Source organism: Condylura cristata, unplaced genomic scaffold (genome assembly GCF_000260355.1).
Source record: "Condylura cristata isolate star-nosed mole 26May11 unplaced genomic scaffold, ConCri1.0 scaffold00014, whole genome shotgun sequence".
Classification (NCBI taxonomy): Eukaryota; Metazoa; Chordata; class Mammalia; order Eulipotyphla; family Talpidae; genus Condylura; species Condylura cristata.
In genome coordinates, this window is record NW_004567115.1 from 25,061,846 (window position 1) to 25,079,406 (window position 17,561).

The following is a 17,561-nucleotide window of genomic DNA, read 5'->3' on the forward strand; positions in this document are numbered from 1 at the left end:
CTTTTACAAAACTAAGTTCATCACTTTCTTCTAAAGGAGACTCTCCTATGCAAAACGGAACATCTCAAGCTCATTCATAGATTCAAACATTCGACATTTACTGAGGATTTACTAGGTGACAGTTCCGAGGAGTAAAAATAGGAACCGGTCACAGTCCATGCCCTGGGAGCACTCACTCCACACCACTGCCCACTCATTTCTGTCACTGACTCTCTCCTTGTCTGTCCTTCCCTGGTTACAAACTTTGGAATCACTTCCCATAGATCCATCTTTAACTTTGTTTTCTGGTCAGTCATAGATTTCCAGGGAATCTTTGTGACAAAATTATTTTTACTTTTATTTATTTTTTTGCATTTATTCTGACTGCCAAGTTATCCCTGCTTACTGGCCCGGTCTGCTGGTCAGCTTTTCTTTTTCTAGTTCTTCACTCTCACTGTTGTATATGTCAGTTCCCTAAACCTATAACTTCCATCATACTGCCTGTGCCTCCTTGTTCAAATGCCTTTCTGTCACAGGAAAGGTAAGGAAAATATGAGTCCATCTAGGTTTTAAAGAAGACTTTATATTTGGTATTTTGATGTAAATGGGGCTTCATATGTCAGGCCCCTTTCTTTGAGGAATAGTATGTCTTTCCTCAAAATTCTTATGCTATCTACTTAGGCAAGTAAGGGGTGTTCGAATTTTGATTTTGGTAGATATTTTAGTGGGAATTGATTTGACAGCTGAATTTTTCCCTCCAAGTTTTCTCAAGTTGTGTGTATATATGTGACCAATCCAGACTCCAGAAATAATTTAAATCAGTAATAGGGGCGTGAATCCACCATTTCAGCTTCACTGACTTAAACTCATATTTTAAATTTTCTTCAAAATTAATTTTATGTCTAAATTGAAGATCTCCTTTAAGAGGTTTACTATTTATTATACCAGATGAAGCATAACTCTAGATTCTGATCACTGAGTTCAACACTGGTACTGAAACCTATTCTCATCTTCTACTAACCTCTCAAATGACATTATTATACTCAATAAGATACGTGACAAATCTGAACAAATGATTTCAGTGGTGATAAAAGAATCATAGAGAAGATTGCAAAGGAATCATCAAATGATTGGTGTGGAATCTTTGGTTTTGCATATGAATAGAGAGAACTCTAAAAATAAATCCATGCTAAAAATCTAAGCCCAAACTAGCACTTGGTGTAGATGAGGGAAAGTGTGCAGGACCTCCTGCTCTCAGGAAATACCAGACCTCTTTCTATCAACATGAAAGATCCCTAGAGGCCAGAATGAAGCAAATAAATCACTCCTTTCCATTAGATAAAATTCCATGTTTCTGACCTAATTTATGTGCCACAGGCTACTAGTGACAATATCTCTGTCTGTCTTTCTCAATTGCCAGAGAGTGCCTTATGTAAAACCAGCCTCGACCAGAACTGAAATGAGAACTACACAATGAAAATCAGTCCTCTGTCTTATTTTCCCGATTTTCTTTCTTTTTTTCCCCCTTTCTTACTCCATCAGGGGTCACTGAGTCTTCTTATCTATAAAACTCATTACCAAAATTATTTCAAACTTACTTAGACTTATCTACAAAAATTCAAGTTCTGTGATTTTTAAACCTACTGCTCATGTATTACAATCTATATCACTATATACTTGACACTGTCAGGAGGTTTGAAGGCTATTAAAAGTCCCCTCTTCTAGGAATGCAATAAATACAGTTCCACAAACTGTGTTCCATAAACTGTGAAGAGAATAAATACAATTCAGATGAGAAGCTATATGATTTTTTTTTTCTACCAAACAATGCATTGGCCAGTAAGAGATTGTAGTTGTGATAGAGAAGATAGTCACTAAGGGGTTGGGGACTGTAGAAGATTTCCTGGAGCTGAACTTTAAAAATCAAAAGTGAAGGATAAGAGGTAAAAGAACATCCGGAGAGGAAAATGGTTGAGGCACTGTGTAGAGTGTGGCATGCCTGAGGAATAACGAGTGGGTGGACGTGCAAGCTGGTGTTCAGATTTCAGCTAGAAGGGTAGTGGAAAAAGTTCGAAGAGGAATATTGAGACCACATTATGTAGGGTTTTGAATACCAGGCAGGAATGTGTGCTCTACTCTTAGATTAACGCCTCACAAAATTTTCCACACAAGTATCCCCAATGCTGGTAAGAATATTTGAATCTGCTCTTATTTGACTTTCAAAGGAAAAGTGCTTGTTTTATATGAGCTATTTCTTAAATAAAGTATATCAATTCTCTATTCTGACCCATAACATCTGTTTTCATTTAATCATAATGATTTTATGTTTCTTTTACCAAAATTTCCAGAAAATGTAAGCTAAGAGGAGACATTTTATCTTAGAGCTTTAAGTAGCCCCACACTTAAAGCTGAGTAACCCTTGAAGTAAGACTTCTCCTGAGGTAAGACTACTCCAACTAAAAAGTGCCAGTCTGAGTTTTCACAAAACCATTGCTAATATTTTGTAAAGCAAAGACTCAGACACTATTTCATAACATGGAATAATTTTAAAAAGAAGCAAGAGCTGTAGGCAAATGTAACTCTTTCTGTTCTAGGGGATCCTACCTTTTCCCTAAACTCTTCCACAAATCCCGAGGACTTGACAGGACAGAGAAAATGAAGACCATCACTTGCCAACACCACAAGTCTGACCTCCTCAAAGCACTGCACATACCTTACTTCATCCTTACTCCACCATATGCTTCTAAGAATGCCTGAGACCAGCATTAGCTGTAAACAATTGCTACAGAAAAGATATATGCACTTTGTCCCTTGTATAAGGGCACAATTTCTTTTATTGAAAAGTCATAGATTTACTGAAGAACGTTTCTGCTTTGGGAGATAATTAAATTTTCAAGTAAACATATCCACTCCAATAAGAAGTCCATTCTTGTAGTAGTAGTAGTGGGATGTTATTACTTGCCAGTAGTTTATCTGTACTATCGAGGTTGAGAACTTTGTAGGAAGATTCTGTGTTGTATGATACTAGAGTGCTTAGATCAAACCATAGATCTCAAAGTTGGTCTTCTCAGCATTTGAGATTATTTCATGTGGAAATTATTTTGAAAAGAGAACAATAAAGAGATTATTTCACATGCAAATTATTTTGAGAATAACCTCCCTGGCCCTCCCTGGTGGCTCAGCGGGTTACAGCACAGTACTGAGAAACTAAAACCACTTCCACATGAGTTTGATTCCAGCCTGCCCCGGAGGTGACCACATGGCATGGCAGACCTCTCCTGACCCGCCGGCTGCTCCCCTCAGCAGTGTACTTCTTCGATCTGCCTGTTCTGCTCCCCACTCTGTCTATGGTGAATCCTCTCGCCGCCCCTGAGCCTCTGGCCTGTACCCCAGTTCTGAATGCACAAATGAATAAATCTTTAAAAAAAAAAGAAAAAAAAAAGAGAATAGCCTCCCTAGAGGCTAAGGAGAAACTCTTGCCTTTCCTTTAATCCTTCTGTTGCTCCCCTAAAAGAAGGAATACCTCTGTTCTCTCTCTCTCTCTCTCTTTTTTTTTTAACTAGAACAATGTAGTACTACACACGTTGTAGGCTGTGTGTAAACATGTACTTTGTGAAAATCATCTTTACTTTCATAGTAAAGATTAAGTCTTCCTCTCCAATTTATATAAAATCACTGTCTTCCCTCCTTGGCCCCTGGGTCTCCTATTTTGTTCCTTGGTTTGGAATTTAAACCCTGCTACCCCCTGACTGAAATAGGGTCGGTATAATTACTGTAGCTTCCCCTTGCATACATTATTAAATTGATCTTTTCATCTGCCAACCCTTTCTAATAATATTTTGATTAGTCAGTCAACATGAGGAGAACTCTGAGGGGTTGGGGAATTTCTCCCTGTGTTCAGACACAGGCTGGACCTGGTTCCTAGGTGCTGAGGAGGGATGGGGATAGTTTCTTGGAAGGCCAGCTGTTCTTAAGGCTGCTGTAAAGAATTCATAACAGGGTGTCTGTATTGCCCCCACCCATCTGGTTTGATTGACAACCATTATTTCCTAATTTCTTGATGTCTATCATGTCCTGTTTTTTATGACTTATTATAATGGGGAATACAGTGGAATACTGGAATGTGAATGCTCCTGTTGCTATTTCTTCCTCACCCACCTAGTGAATTGTCCTTCACCAAAGCACACAATGTTATGGCCTGAGATTGTGTGTATAGGGGAATTAGTCCTATCTGAGACCCATGCAATCTGTGTTGGAAACTTATAATTAGGTAATAGAAAAGTGATATTTAAATAAACACTCTGAAAGATTTCCCTAACATCAAACATTTTCTTCTACCTATCTGCCAAGAATCTTTCACAATGAAGGTATTCAAAAACCCCATATTAAAAAATAAGTGCCTTTTGGGGGTGAAGGATTTAGGTATTTATGATAGGGTCAAAACACTTATGAGTATTGGAGTCTCCCTGGTAGTAAATCCTCCTGTTCTGCTCCCCACTCTTGTCTTTGGGAATCCTCTCACTGCCCATACCCCTAACTCTACATATACCTCAGCTTTTATATGCATACATAAATAAAATAAATCTTTTAAAAAATCCTTACCAGGCCCTCCCTGGTGGCGCATCAGGTTAAAGCACTCAACGAAGAAGCTTAAGCCACTTTCGCATGAGTTCGATCCCCGCCTGCACCGGAGGTGATCCACATGGCGCAGCAGACCTCTCCTGACCCGCCCGCTGCTCCCCTCAGCAGTGTACTTCGTTGATCTGCCTGTTCTGCTCCCCACTCTGTCCCTGGGGAATCCTCCCACCCTCTGCATCTCTTTATTCTGTATGAATAAACAAATCTTAAAAAAAAAATCCTTACCAGTTTTATTTCCCCTTTGGAATCTTAGAAATTAAAGTAGAGGGATGTATGAGGTCACCCTGTTCAGATGTCCACCTAAGGACAATATCTAATAATTACTGGAGGTTATTCATCCAGTTTTAGTACAAACACAGTGAAGACCTAGGAATTAACCACTTAAGGAAGCATTTTTTTTTTCAAAATCATATCAGAATACTGGTATTTATTTTAACAATTGGGCTATATGACTTCACTATACTTTAACGCCTATAATATCTCAATTATTCAAGAAAGTTGCTTTGAGACATAATCTGAGTTGTCTGCCTCCATGCAGTTTTTATCTTTTGATCTTACTTGCTCAAAGCAGCACATAAAATGTGACTTCCATGAACATTCTTCATGTTAAAGATCACTCTTAAGTGCTCTGAGGCTACACTGCAGTAGAAACTTCCCTAAGTATAAAGCAGAAAGACCTGCTGACCTACTGCCAAAAAATAAGTAGTTAGGGGAAAAAAAGGAAAAAAAAAACTCCATATGTATATGATTTTCTTAAATTTGAATAGAAAAATAAAATGATAACTTAGATGATTATTATTCAGAGATTAGAAATAAATATTGTATACATATATTACATGATAAGATATAACTATTATAAATGATGATGTAATGATACATGTTGACAGGAAAGACATTCATGGATTATTGAGTGAAAGAAACACAGAAAACAATTCCATTTTGCAAAATTATAAACATATTTATATACATATTTATTAAAAGATAACCAATAGATGGTTTAGATAGTTAATATTGATTCTATTTGGAGAGTGGGATCTGTAAGATTTTAAAACATTTTTCTTTATTGTTTCAGCATGGACTTTTACATTTTTTCTAAAAGCAGTTTAGCCATTTCTAATAAATCAAGAATAAATGGCTGCTTAGTGCATGGTTGGTATTCAGCACATGTTTGTTGAATTGAAACTTGAAGATTAAAGATGAAACATTGCTTAAGGCCTTTATGATCTGAGAGAGAGCTGTGAAGTATGTACATTTGCTCATACATATACGTGTGTGTGAAAAGACAGAAAGTAAAGGAAAATGATTTCAGGGTGGTCTAAAAGAAGAAAAGGAAACAAATTAAGAAAAAGGTCAAACTGAATTTAAAAAATGTCAAATTCCCCAATGAGAGATACCCTGGATGGTGGAATGGAACCACAAGTAAAGTGTCTATTAGTTGAGTCATGCCGGAAAAAAAAAAAAAAAAAGCAACAGTTCTTTGTGTGTCTTTTGTAGTTTCAATAATTGACCTTTCAGGGACCCATCTCGGTTTCTTCTTTTCATGATGAGAAAATTGAAAAAGGGTGAAAATTATATGTTAGATTTCTCTGAGGTGATTTAAACTTTACTGTGAAGTGTCTCAGTGCTAAAGACTGACCACTTCCTGGCTTATCTGTCAACAGCACGCAGGGACTTTTAACATGTTCTTTATAAAATTCTGCCTGAGGTCCTTGCAGCTGGCTGGGTGCCAGCTTCGTAGATACCTCATGGAAAATGAAGGCCTGTATTGGCCACACGTGGGCTGTATTTACACAGTATGTTATGGCCTCCTGCCTGTGTGTAGGTTTTGAGAAGGTCACAGCACATCTGGTTCGAGTCTACCCTCACAGTTTGAGCAGGATGTAAGCAGGCTCTGAAGAGACTGATTCTAACAAGTTAGAAAGGATTTGGGACTGTCTTTTACAATAAAATAGAGCACACAGATTATTTTAGCATTTCATTTTTCTCCTTATTTGAACTGGTATGTGAAACTCATCATTTTATGGCCTCAAGTATGAAACCAAAAATCAGAATACACCATAGAAGCCGTTATGGCACTCATCAGAGAAATTCGAATACTGATTTCGAAAATATGTAGTCTTCACTCCAAGTTCAAAAGTTTTCTGAAAGCCCAAGAGTCTCAAGTCCTCAAATAAGCCATTTCACTTGACCCTGCTGTCTCTGCAGCTGCAATCTCCTTTACACCTTCTAGCTTCTGCCCCTGCTCCTTTTTTACTGAGATTTACCTCCAACACTTTTAGCTATTTCCATCCACCTTCAACTGCTATGATGTAATTATCAAATTAACATCGTTGAATGTTATGGCTCCATACAATCTAATTCTCAGATTTCACATCCTTGACATCAGCAAAACGTTTGAATGTGGGATCCCCCCACTTCCTAAAACTATTCCATCTCTGTTTCCACAGCAATGCACCTTCTCACTTCTGCTCCTACTTTTCTTCCTATTGTTTTGCTCTGCTTTCATAGCATTTTTCTTCTTCTTTTTTTACTAAAGACCTTTCATATCTTGTTTGCTTTTTCCTGTCACTCTAATCCCCTCAGAGAACTAGCCATACAGACGACCACTCTACCACTCACGCTATGGACTAAATGCACAGAGCTGAGTGTCCCATGGCCATCACAAATACAACTCATCCAAATAAAATTTGGGTTTCCTCATCTGAATCTAATTAAAAATGACAAATGCATTCCCATGTACTTGCTCTGTTCCTACTTTCTCCATCTTGAAGTCTAGAAGTTTTGCATACACCTTATTTTTCTCTTCATATGTCCCTATTTTCATCATCATTGCCTTCTATCTTTGCAATCTGAATCACTATATTGCTGTAGCTGTGGGTTATTCCAAATATATCTTTCCTACACACAATTCAACTGGTACACGGCCATCAGAAATTTCTCTAGAAATGTTACATGTATTGGATTATTCTATTTCTCAAAAACAGTTTTACAGCTGCTGAGTGGAAAACACTAAATTTTCAGTCTAAGTTTCAAGTCTTTCCAAAACCAAATCCTATTTCAATATTTCAGACTTTTACTTTCAGTCCACTACCCCACCACAGAAATTAAGGAAGAGTTGAGTCTAAGGAAAGAATATTTCTTCCTTGTTTTTTTTTTTTGCAAGGCTTTAAAGTCAATAGCTACAGTGAGAAGGAATTTTACTATGAACTGAAGAAAATAATTCTAAATAGGGAATGAAATGTTTTCACCTTACTTTTTGCCTGAAGCATTCGTATATAAATCACTGAAAAAATTTTATATGAATAAAGCATTTCCTTCCTCACATCTGAATTCACATTGACTTTAAAATGAAACTAACAGTAGTAAATGTGAGTTGTTGGAGAAAAAAAACCAATTCAAGGAGTTTTAATAATAATGTCTCTACTCATTTATATTCTCAGCAGGGAGTGAGTATAATAAACACTTTCTGCTTTTATCCTTGAAAAGTATTCTCCATTGCTAGGTCAACCTCAAGGGGACTTTATATATATATATATATATGTATGTATGTATGTATGTATGTATATGTATATATGTATGTATGTATGTATATGTATATATGTATGTATGTATGTATGTATATATAAAACTTTCTGTTTAGAAACCAAATATAATGCCAAACCTCATCTCACTTAGGTTTTAATAAGCATTCAACATTGTGATAACAGAAAAGTGGAAATTTTCTTTGCTTTTGAAAGTCTGGTTGATAAAAGAAAAAGTAAATATTTTAAAGCTAGATATTTTAAGGTTGTTTCACAAGTTGGCAACAGTTTTGACATTGCATTCATTGAACTTTAAAATTTCATGTTAATGATTAAAGGCTCTTTTTAGAAGATAGTAATTACTTATTAAAAACACTCTTGGCTCACAAATGGATTTGAGATGGCAAGTAAGGATGCTTCACAAAGTGAGACACAATCTGGGCAATCTTTCATCTTTTTGTTCTAACTAAATGGTTTCATAGAACATTGCTAGCTAACCCAAACTATTTCCTTCACTCCCAGGAATATCTAAAATTAAGGATGACTAGTTCTACTTCACAAATCTTTGATGAAGGTTAAATAACAGAAAATAGTATATAAAGCACTTTAAATACTACATTAACAAAAATTATGGGTCACATTTTTCATCATACTTTATTCCCTCTTCCTTCTATTACTTTATGAAATATGTTATATGTGCAGAAGAGTGTATAAAATATGTATATGCATATATACAGTTATGAGAATAAACAATAGACATGTGTGAATTGATCTCCAAATTAAAAAAATGAGCATTATCACAAACTAGTAAGCTTATTCGATCCCACATTGTTCTTTCTGGCCTGAGAGGAAGTGCCTCTTGTTCTGCATGTCCTGTTTATGTAAAATTGCTTCTGGAAATCACCTAATAAAGCCTTTATTGGCATCCCCAGCTAACCTGCCTTTATCTGTACTGGTAGAGCATAGACTCTCGTTATTTCCTATTTTGCTTCTAAAAATCTGAATCTGTTTTGTTACTATCCCAGGAAACAGCATAATCAAGTTGGGAAATCTGATTATGAGAGAAACTTTCATTTTTATAAATATCTGAGTACGAGTTAAGAATAGCAATACAGAATTGTAGACTAGAGCCAATGTTAAATTTTAAAAATTCTTTTAATTGTGGTAACATCAGTATTCTCTCTGTCAGATTATTCACCACCAGACCACCCACATTCCACCACCATAGTATATTGTGCTTCCTCCCACCATTGTTGCTATTGCTCTCCTAAGTCCTGCCCACTTTGGATGCTTCAGTTCTATAGTCTGTTATTAAGTTGCCAAGGGTTAGCTTTTAAAGTTGTCTTTCTCTAGTTATAAGCTTGATTCTCTGTATTCTAAGTATACTTAGTGATACTACCTGGTATTTCTCTTTCTCCTTCTGAGGCAATTTACTTAGTATTATCACTCCCATTCCATCCATGTTGCTGAAAATGGCACAAATTTATCTTTTTGACTGCTGAGTAGTATTCCATTATGAATATACAATATGCTCAAAATTCATTCATCTGATTTTTGGCACAGAGGAACTAAATAGCCATTTCTCCAAGGAAGACACACAAATGGTCAAAAGGCACATGAAAAGTGTTCATAATCACTTATCAACAGAGAAATGCAAGTCAAGATCACATTGAGATAACCTCTTACACCACTGAGCATGGTCCATATCAAAAAGACTGGAAATAGTAAATGAAATGGAGGATGTGGAAGAAAAGGAATACTGCTACATTACTGGTAAGAAAGTAATCAGTATGGAATGTTAACCCTTATGGAAAACAGTATGAGCTTCTCAAAATACTTCAAATGTATCTGCCATATGATGTAGCAGTTCCACTCCTTGGTTTCCAATCAAAGAACACAAAATTACAAAATCAAAAGGTAACCAGCACTGTCCTATTCATTGTTTACAATAGCACTGTTTACAATAGCCATATATGGAAATGCCTAAATGCTAAAAAAATCTCAAACTTTTAAAATTTACTTAACTTAGTGATTTACTACATTTGAAGACTCTAGATAGATTCTTTCCTCTTTCTCTAGTGATTATTTCCATTTTGTTGTTGTTGATAATATTTTGAACTCCCTTTGCAATGCAAAATTCTCTACTACTCCAATGCTTTTTCTTTTTTTCCCTAAATAAAGTAGAATAGCACTCTCCACGTGTGGTAAACATGATAGGTTTTTGCAGTGTGATTTGAAACGCGTATTTCATTTGATGTGTGTTTTGACCACAAATTTCCTTGCACTTGAGGGTATTGGGTTGCTTTGTAAAGTTTGTTTATATGGGTATGGTTAAAAAATTGGAGAACTGCTGTGCCATACAATGTCTGCAGAGTTCTGTACATTAAGTTTAAAAGGAACAAAGAAAGAGGTAGATCCTTTCCCACTAATGACTCAGATTCATCTGTGTTCTCCTCCAATAAACCTTCCATGCCTCCTGAGATATTGGGCTCCACTTTCATCTAAAGCAAAATGTGTATTTTCTTCACATCTATCTAGTTTGAGGAAATGATACCAGAGACTAACAGGCACAACAACCCCCCATCGATTGATTAGTGGTGACAAATGTATGAATGTTCTTTCATTCCAAAATATCCTGATGTTTGGATGACACTTAGAGGTCATGCTACTTCATTCCAATTCCTTTTTAGAAAATTAACATTCATTGTCTTCTCTGGCTCTATATTAAAAATAAAGAATGCTTTATATTAAAAATAAAGAATATAAAAATAAATCACAATATATTTTCATACCTAGAGATACTTGGTAATAAAATTTTAGCTTATAGCTCTAGTAAGTTGCCTATGTTTATCATCTTTTACAAAAAAAATAGGAATCACACTTTTTGGAAACCTGTGTTTTGCACTCAACATATTATGAACATATTCCCACATTTATAGTGTTTTGAGAATGTGATGTTAATTTCTATACAATAAATATTCCATCATAAAGATGTACTTTAGTTTCACAAGGCATCTATTGTTAAAAAGCTAGGGTGTTTCCAAATTGTCACTGCAATGAACACTTTCAATAGTATCTTTGTATATCTATTTTAAACAAAACTACAATCAAAGAGACAGAAACAGATTAATGTTTACCAGAGGGTTGAAGGAGCCTGGGCAAAATGATTAAAGAGATGATGAAGTACAAACTTCTGGTAACAAACTACATATTATTGGAATTGGTATTTTGTTTCAAAAAAAAAAAGATCTTTTAAAGATGACTCATACTTACTATCTCTTTAATTTTTATAATAAAGTGAGAAAACTCTGAATGTTCATTAAGTGGAGACGGCATTATTTTTACACTTGCCAATTTGGGAAGTTAAAGTTTTTTTAGTGATCACATTGGTTTATTAGCAAGGTTGAAAACATTTCCAAAAAGTTTATTGGTTATTAGCATATCTTCTTTTGTGAAATGCCCATTTTTATATACCATTTACCCACTTTTGTTTTATATTTTAATATTAGTTTCTTATGCATGAAAACCACGAATCTTTTGCCCATTTTATGTTCCAACTATAAAATACTGGGCTTTACAGACAAGGGTCTGTGTCACAAACAGACATCAGGAACTGTGGTAAAGCAACTAGTCAATGTTTGGGGAAAATTCTGCAGATACAAGAGCTTACTAAAAAGGACCTTTTATGAAGTTCATGCTTATAAGCAAAGGCAGCCATTCACACTGCTATAGTTGAACTTTGCCTTATCTGTTCCTTGACCCAGAAGTTGAAATGTTATGGTCCCTTTGTACTGGCTTACATCTGTCTCTGTCCTTATTTTCAACTAATCACTACAGTCTTCAAGAGACAGCAGAAGAAAACAATTTCCCCTGGAGTTGCATAGTAACCAAATAGTCTTCTCTGATAGTTTATGATTCTGACACGTCATATTAACAAAGAGTTTCCCACACCACAGCAGAACAGTTTCTCTTAAAACTTTAGATAAGCATCTCAACAAATCATGCTAATCTGACACAAGCAATCTGACAACTCAAGTGTCTACTTAAATGCGATACAAAATAGATAACTTGGAATGTGTAGAACAACTTATTTTAGTAGAAACCATGGTTTCCTAAAAAATATTTTCATAATAGTTTTGATCATTCATGCCTTTCCAGAAGTATATGGATTGCTGAGAAATGTTTGGATGTATGAACCTTGGGGCTTCACTTGATTTTGTAGCATTATTACTCAAAAAAAAGATCTACCATAGAAACTTGATACAATTACTTAGTTTTGGTCTCGTTGTTTCAAAAGCAAAATATTATTAAATTGTTTAGCTCTCTGAAAGAAGAAGGTCAGAAGATAGATTTTCTCTAGATCCTTTCTCAAAAGCTTATTAAATTAACTCTCTACTTTCAACCTTCTATGAAGTTCTTATGTCACTCTATTGCTGAGTCAGGATCCAGCTGGAGTAGATAACTGAACCACAAGACTCCTTACATCTTATAATTGTAGCAGAACACTTTAAATCTCTTTATTTTTGTTTAATAATATGCAAAGCCATCATCTAACCCACTATTACAAAGGTATAAAAATGCTAATGTAATCTTTATAAGTCTGTTATTGCTTCTCTGGGAGGAATATGAAGTAAATCAAACCTACAGTGATACAGCAAAATCCAAGGCTTTTTAACAGGAGTTTATTTTCCTTTGTTTTCACAAACAATAATGGTTGTAAACAGCATATGCCAAACATCTGTATCCTATATTCTGAAGAGACTGTCTTACCTTCCATTTCTAATTTTTCTTCCCAAAGTGAGTTTGTTAGCTTTCACATAGAAGTTATGCTTTTAATAACTGCTATCCATAATTAGCACAGAATTAACATACACATTATTTATATGACTCACTTTACAGAAATACAATGTAGTTAGCCCTTTTACTCTTTTGCTTATAAATGTGAACACTGAGAATGTATGAAATGCACAGCATTTCTCTTTACTTTCTTAAAGTATTTGTTTTCCAAAAATGTCAGTAATTTTAATCTTGAATTAAAAATGTCTCATAGCTTTTTATTCTTCTCATTTTCAAAAAAATAGTGTCTAATTTTATATGAAAACTTTATTTTCATGTAACTCTGTATCAGAAAGTTACTCTGATATTCAATGGTATGATAACATTAATAAAAGTGATCATGTTTATTGAACCATACTAAATATTAAGGAATCTGACTGGTCTTTATCCTTAGATCCTTGGAAGAAACTCGAAATCATTGAAATTTGCCAAGTGATAAGAGTGTGTTTGTCATTCACAGTAGAACCTAGGATTGTACATGGGATTATGCTAATTAGATAACTCAGAGACAGCCCTTCAAATGTTTCAAGATGGGCTGGACATGTAGGTAAAATAAACCATGTGACTAAATGGGTGGAGCTTTTAGTCACTGAGGTTCTGACCTGGGAAGAGGGAAGGGGGAACAGAGATCAATCACATAGCCAATGATGCAATCAATTGTACTAATGCAATGAAATCCAGTAAAAACTCTAAACATCAAAACTTGATTGAGGGGCCTTCCTGATGGTTAAGTCTCAACACTGAGAAGCTATCCACTGCCACTGAAACATGAGTTTGATTCCTGGTTAAGGAGCTAATCCACATATGGCTCAGTAGACCTCTCTCGTCTAATTTGTTGCTCCCTTCAGCAGTGTATTGCAATCAATTCACCTGTTCTGTTCTGCTACCCACTCTGTCTCTGGTGAATCCTCTAACCATACCTCTGGTCTATACCTCATTCCCATTCCCCAGTTCTTGCATGCATAAATAAATTGAAAATATCTTTAAAAAATGTTTGATTGAGCTTCCTGATGGGTGAGTGTAGGGAGAGATTACTTGCCCATTTCAAGAGAGAGAAAAAGGTATTAACAAACTTGAAATAGGAGAAGCCATATTTTTTTTCTATCAAGTGGTCAGTCTTGTCTACATTTCCCAGACCCTTTTTCCTGAGCTGATATCCACTCTGTCTTACCATCCGCAATTCAATCATATCAGTAAGAGAGACTTAATGATGATGAAACCTTTTAATCTTAAAATTACTGTGATGTGGCCCTCCCTGGTGGCGCAGTGGGATAAAGCACAGCACTGGGAGGCTGAGGCCACTTCCGCATGAGTTCGATCCCCGCCTGCCCTGGAGGTGACCACATGGCGTGGCAGACCTCTCCTGGCCCGCCCGCTGCTCTCCTCAGCAGTGTACCTTGTCAACCTGCCTGTTCTGCTCCCCACTCTCTCTGGTGAAGCCTCTCGCTGCCCCTGAGCCTCTGGCCTATACCCCAGTTCTGTATGCACAAATAAATAAATCTTTTAAAAAAAATTACTGTGATGTGAGAAGAGAACTTGGCAATATATAAATTACATGCAGATGATAGAGAACGTGCAAATTAAAAATTTGGAAACAAAAGGTCACATACAACCAACATTTTCTAAATAAAGAATAAAATCACTATTTATTTTCCAGGTTGAGAGAGTTATAGTCAGCAGTTTGACCTGGGTAATTCTCAGATGAATGTGTTGACCTTTAAAGCCCTTGAAAAAAGATATTTTATATGTTAATAAAATCATGAGTATTGTAGTTTTACCTACTAATCATGCAATACCAGGAGTTCTGGCACCTCTGAATAGCATCCATATGATCCAACAGTCAGATATTAGAAAATTTCATAATACAGATTAATCTCAAAATGACAGATGAGCAATTTTTCACTCAGGAGTAGCATCACAGGAAATCACCAAGATACCAAATAGGAAATATTAAATTGATCAAATTTGTAAAAGTTTGAAGGGTAGTTCACTAAATCTGAAGAAATAAGCAGTAATGTACTAAGAAGGAGAGAAGCTATAATTTGAGTAAAATTAATGTATAGTTATTATATAACTGAACTTCCAACAAACATCACTGCCAAGTGCAAACTGTTCTTTAAAATAGCTGCATTTGAAAACAAATTATGCAACAGATCTAACCAACAAACTCAGTTTATGATCATGGTCCTTTTAATATGTTGACCTCAAAGAAGAACAATTAGCTAATTCAAGAACAAGCAGTTTATTCAGAACCTAAACAACAAAAGAGAGAGCAGACTGTATTCATGAAGAGATCAACAAACACTTCGATGAATCCAAGGTTATGAACCCCTTACATCACCTCTAGAGGACCACCTCTTAGTTCTACCAGAGTGGGGAACAGTGGGAAATGCAAGGCATGCTGGGTCATGTAGTTTACTGATCTATGCATGTGTGGGCACTTTCTTTGTGGCCTCTAGGCCTTACTTAAATAGGGATGGAATTATTAATATTCACAAGTGATATCCTTATATGTATGGACTTGCCAACTAAGTGCAACTTGGAGCATAAAACCCAGAGTTTGTACTGTAACTTTTTTTTTTTTAAGATATATTTATTTATGTATGCAGAACTGGGGTACAGGCGCAGTGAGAGGATTCACCAGAGACAGAGTGGGAAGCAGAACAGGCTGACTGATGAAGTGCACTGCTGAGAGGAGCAGTGGGCGGGTCAGGAGAGGTCAGCCGCGCCATGTGGTCACCTCCAGGGCAGGCGGGATCGAACTGATGCGGAATTGTCTTCAGCTTCTTAGTGCTGTGCTTTAACCCACTGCGCTACCAGGGAGGGCCCTGTACTGTAACTCTTAAAGACCTCATTAATTCAGAACAACTAGTGAAAGGACCTAGCTTAAGTTTCAGTTACAGAAATTAAAGTTGGTGACCTGCATTAGGCTATGTCAGTGCACATGTTTTTAAGTTTATAGGGAGCCTTCTATACAGAACATCTGAGAGGAACATCTGAGAGGAAATTCTTCATCAGAAATTTTAGAAGAAATAACTTCATCTTAATTCTCCAAAAATAGATTCTTTAAAGTAAGTAAATTTGCATGACTTCAAGCAAGCTCAAGTAGTTTTCATAACATAGCTTCACCTGAATAATTTAAAATGCTACCCGTTCTTTTTGCAAATATTTTCTTTTTTTTATTTCTGACAGGCTTTTAAATTATTGTTCTCTACCCATATGCAATAGGTAATCAGTTTTGATTCCAAACTTCTTACACCCTGATTCTGATTGGAATTGTCCCCCCACCTCCACCCCCACCCTCCTAATTTAGAATCTGCATAAACTTTAACTCTCCAGTTACTCATCTTGGTGAATTTTTTCCTGGCTATAGTCCATGCAATTTTCCTTGAATTCTTTGTGGCTCTCAGCTAGACTGATAAAACTGATAAATTATGTAAACTCTACTTCCATCTATTTTATCTATTTTCAAGTCAATTATGTTACTTCTTACTTCCATTTAATGCAAATACCAGATCTTAAGCTTCTTTGCTTCCTCCACATAAATTGAGGAGAAGACTGCTGGGGATATGACATTGCAAACAATTAACAACTTCTATAGGATTTCACATAGTATCAAAGACATACTATTAATAATTGACAATTAGAATAGAATTAGCCTAAGATGTTGAAAAAGTCAAGACTAACTATTTGTAAGAATGACGGGGAACAGGGGTAGGGAGACAGGTCCTATGAGACCACGCCGTATTCTTCCAGGTGAGCAGAAAGATGCATTAATGCGTGCAGCACAATGCAACCCAGGTCTGAACAAAAGAAGAAAAAGTGATATCGCCAAGTTTTCCAATGACATGATTTATAGAGGCCACTTGAAACTTGGCACAAGAGGTCGGAATAGTGGCACCAAGGCTCCAGCAGAACAATAATGCGCTTGCCTCTCTCAAGCAGGATTAAACCAAAAGTCCCAGAGAGGGAAATACAGGATTTCCCCTTGTCGTCAGGACAGTGAGTCAGCGTTGCCTGCCCTAAACAAAGGATGGACACACAGCCACGTAGAGACTATTCATCTTCATCCATTTATAGCAAAGCCTGGGCTGTATTTTTCATAGGTAGAACCACTTATGTCTCAGCCTACATGACTATTTGCCCAATCATTTGTTAAACCAGAAACCTGCAACATTCATTTCAGTAACTGGAAGGGGTCAGCTGTTACCCAAAACTAAGGCAAAAAAGCAAAACATTTTAACTCAGTTTGGTCTTTCAGAAACTCAGTAAACTTAATGGGGACATGTAAAGTAATACCTGGAAAAATTTACCTAAGCAATCTAAATTTTATCAAAAGACCATGCCCTGGATCGCTTACCTCAAAAAGAAATAGGTTGGTCCTCCTGGTGGCGAACAGCTTAGGACGCAGCACTGCAAAGGAGCCGCAAAGGCTTCAGTTTGAGTTCTATCTGGGGAGCTGACCCACATGGTGTGGCAGTCCTCTCCTAACCCTCCCACTGCTCCCCTCAGCAGTGTACTTCATTGATCTGCCTGTTCTGCTCCCCACTCTGTCTCTGGCGGATTCTCTCACCAACCCTGTACCCA